This window comes from Notamacropus eugenii, chromosome 6 (assembly GCF_028372415.1).
Source record: "Notamacropus eugenii isolate mMacEug1 chromosome 6, mMacEug1.pri_v2, whole genome shotgun sequence".
NCBI lineage: Eukaryota > Metazoa > Chordata > Mammalia > Diprotodontia > Macropodidae > Notamacropus > Notamacropus eugenii.
In genome coordinates, this window is record NC_092877.1 from 65,442,695 (window position 1) to 65,446,882 (window position 4,188).

At 37.3% G+C, this 4,188-nt stretch overlaps 1 pseudogene; it reads right to left on the reverse strand.

The window, feature by feature from the left end:
- Positions 1-1,571: 1,571 nt before the first annotated feature.
- LOC140510113 (dnaJ homolog subfamily A member 1-like) lies at positions 1,572-2,924 on the reverse strand (annotated as a pseudogene).
- Positions 2,925-4,188: the final 1,264 nt, after the last annotated feature.

Here is a 4,188-nt window from a genome sequence, read left to right on the forward strand (position 1 = left end):
GATTAACCTTACTGAGTCCCTGGTCATTTCTCTTTCATGTTTACCTTTTTATGTTTCTACTGAGTCTTGTATTTGAAAGTCAAATTTTCTATTTATCTCTGGTAGTTTCATCAGGAATGCTTAAAAGTCCTCTATTTCATTAAATATCCACTTTTTTCCATTGAAAAGGTTTGTGCTCAGTTTTTCTGGGTAAGCTATTCTTTATTGTAATCCGAGCTCTTTTACTTTCCAGAACATCATATTCCAAGCCTTCCACTCCTATAATTTATTAGCTGCTAGATCTTGTGTGATCTTGACTGTGACTCAACAGCATTTGAATGGTTGCTTTCCAGATGCTTGAAATATTTTCTTTTTGACCTGAGAGGTCTGGAATTTGGCTATAGTATTCCTGGGAATTTTCATTTTGGGACATCTTTCAGATGGTGATCAATGGATTCTTTCAATTACTATTTTATCCTCTGGTTCTAGGATATCAAGGCAGTTTTCCTTAATAATTTATTAAAATATTATGTCCAGGCTTTTTCTTTGATTGTGGCTTTCAGGTAATATGATAATTCTTAAGTCATCTCTCCTCAATCTATTTTGTAGGTCAGTTGTTTTTCTGATGAGATATTTCACATTTTATTCTATTGTTTTTCATTCTTTTTACTTCATTTTTTTTTTTGTTTCTTGATGTCCCATGGAGTCATTAGCTCCCACTTTTCTAGTTCTAATTTTTTAAGGAATTGTTTTCTTCAGCAAGCTTTTGTGCCTCTTTTTCCATTTGACCAGTTCAGTTTTTTTAAGTGTTATTTTCTTCAGTATTTTTGTATCTCTTTTTTTTTTGTTCTTTTGTTCAGTCATGTACAACTTTATGTCACCTTATTGACTTTCATTCACAGAGGTTTCTTGGCAAGGATCCTGGAGTGGTTTGTCATTTCCTTATCCAATGTGTCCCCATTTTATAAATAAAGAACTGAAGCAATTAGGGGTTAAGAGATTTGTCCAGGGTCACATAGCTAGTAAGTGTCTAAAGCTGTATTTGAACTCACATTTTCCTGATTCTAAGCCCAATGCTCTATCTACTGAATCACCTAGTTGCCTCTTTTACCAAGATGTTAATTGTCTTTTCATAATTTTCTTCCTTTGCTTTTATTTATTTATCTAATTTTCCTTTACCACTCATATTTGATCTTTTTTTCTGATATTGAATTCAGTACAAAATTTTAATTTCAGAGCTTAACAGTTGTAAATGCTTGTGTACATTTAGTCAACAAAAACTGAACCTCAATCTAAGTCACTGCATATACACATTGAAATAAAAAGTACAAGTCATAAAAAAATGCTTGGGGGCTTCTTTATCATAAAGAAATAATTGACTATCTTGCACACAGAACATCATAAATTGCCAAATCAGCATTTTATATTACTGATTTCATTAACTTTTTAATACACAACTACAGTTGAATATTACAACAAAAATAATAGCTAGTAGTAAATGTGTTAAGATAATTGTAAGTCCTTCACTCATTCACTATTGCATACAAAAGCCAACATTACAATGAAGAGTATTCACTGCCCCCCACCCCTTATTAGGAGGTTTGACACTGAACTCCAACTCTGGGATGATGTTCATCATCCTCATAAACTTCATTGTAACAGCATCTTTCTTCTTGAGATGGGTCAGTCTACCAGTTCTACCTGGTCCGTATCTTCAGTCTCCTCTACTCCTTTCTTTTAGGCAGTAATTTTTCCAACAAAGATGTTTGTCTGATGAAAGAAAGTCATTCTCTGGAAAGTTTGCCTTAAATTAAATTATTAGGATTCCTTTCTCATAAGGTCAGTGATAAATAGGCATACCTTCATTCAGCACACATCTGGTATCTCCATGTTTAACAATCTTTCCAAGATGAGAAGTAATGACTATAGTTCTATTATCAAGAGTTGTTACTGGTTTCTAAAAGCCACACAATACTTCAACCAGCTGAATATCCATACAAGTGAAAAGGTCCTCACCACATTGTGTAAACAGAGCATTGTCCTTCTGATCCAAAACAATGATATCTCCTGACTCAAGTCCTAGCTCCTGGTCACCTTCATCATGAAACATTATCATCTGACCATCTTTCATGCCCTTGTCAATATGAACCTCCAGAATTTTCTTCTCCCAAGGGCAGCTAGATGGTGTAGTGAGTAGAGCACTGGCCCTTGAGTCAGGAAGACCTGAATTCGAATCTGGCTTCAGACACTTGACACAGTAGTTGTGTTACCTTGGGTAAGTCACTTAATTCCAATTGTCTTGCCTTCCCCACCTCCATTAAAAAAAAGAATTTTCTTCTCTGGAACAATTTTTCTTTCATTACAGCTTTTACATCTACTTATAGGGCTACTTCATTCCCCATGCCCTTGGCATTCCATGCAAACTGATTGAATTTGCTAACCCATTCCAGGTCCTATCTGATGAATTCTTATTTGCATTCTAGTACCTCTGCAATTGGGAGCATTCTCCATCTCCTTCCTTACCACCCTGTCGATCATATTTATCACAAATCACATTCTTTTGCAAAGCCAATTTTCTCATTGTAACATATAAATCTTCTAAGGTCACTGATAACTGATGAACAACATTTTTACCTCTCCTTTCCCTGGTTCGCATTCTTCCACCTCCTCCACAAAATGTATCAAAGATATCTATTGGAGAAAGAAAGCCACCACCAGAACCACCCACTTTGATGGCTTGTTCTCCACCTTTGTCATATAAATTTCATTTCTTTGCATCACAAAGCACTTCCTTAAACTTGAGAAATCTGTTTGAACTTTTCTCTGTTTGGATTCTTATCTGGGTGATATTTTAAGGCTAGTTTTCTACAAGCCTTTTTTAGTTCTTCCTCTAAGGCATTAGGTTTTACTCCCAAAACATTATAGTAAGTTGTTTCCTTCACCATTTTTTATAGCTCTGGAGTGACACTCAAGGTACATGGGTACTGAAATGCCCATATCTGGGGGTGAAATGAAAGGGGACCACCCAGGAGTCAGTTGGAATATTGGAGGACAGAGTGGGAGAAAGAGAAGATTGGGGGAGGGGTGGCATGAGTTCTGCTGCACAGAATCCCAGGCGGGTGCTGCCCCCTCTCACCAAGTTTTCTAGAAAGTTCCACCTCTTATTTAATTTTTAAAATCATTTTTTAGCTGTTCCAGGAATTCTTATTGGGCTTGTGTCCAATTTCACATTTTCAAGGCTTTGCCTTTGGTTATTTTGACTTCATTGTCTTCTGAGTTTATATCTTGGACTTCCCTATCTTTTTTATGTAACTTTTTTGTGGTCAGTTCTTTTGTTGTTTACTCATTTTTCCACTTGATTTCTTGATTTGGAACTTTGTTGATCTTAGACTCCATTTCCAGCATGGGGGTTTGGGAGGGCTCCATCTCAAGCTTCAAGCTTGTTTTTTTTTTTTTTTGAACTGCTATACAAACCAATTCTAGAGGTTTGAAGGTTTTTGGAGCTCCCAAGGTGGTGTGATCTGGGGAGAGATGTGGTCACTACTCTCTTACCCTGAAACCTGGTCTTTACCCAGAAAAGGTCCCTGATCCTATAGAATTGCAACTGATACTTCTCCTTAGGGACCTTCTTCCCTTGGAACTGGAAATAACACTGTTCCTCAGGGTTGCTGATCCTTTGGAGCAGGAAGTGATACTGCCACTGAGGTCTTCTATTGCCTTTTAACCAAAAATACTCCTCTCTGCCCTTGAAGTATGCCCCAAAAGTGGGTATAGGCAATGGAGCTGTCAAACAGTATCTGATCCTGTGTCCAGTACCAGTACAAGGGTATTCTAATCTCTTTCTGATTATTGCCAGATCCCTCTCCTGTCTCTGGATTGAGAGCTTCTGAAGTTGATGCTGTTTCTGTTACCACTACCTAGTGCCACCACTGGTGTTTCATCCTTTGGGTCCTAGACAAGCCTTCTCCTCCTGAGTCATAGATCTGTCTTTCTGGCCTGCTAAGTGATTTTGGGCTAGAAGAAAACATCTCATCCTGACCTTTTGTTGGTGCTGCTACTTCAGAATTTGAAGTGTTATTTCAGAGTTTTCTGGAGGGGAATTTGGGAAAGCTTAGCTTTGTCTACTCTGCAATCTTGGCCCCAACCCCCAGAAATCCTACTGTTATTTTTTAAATGTGTTAAAGCTACTTATTTCCTTGGCACCTTAAG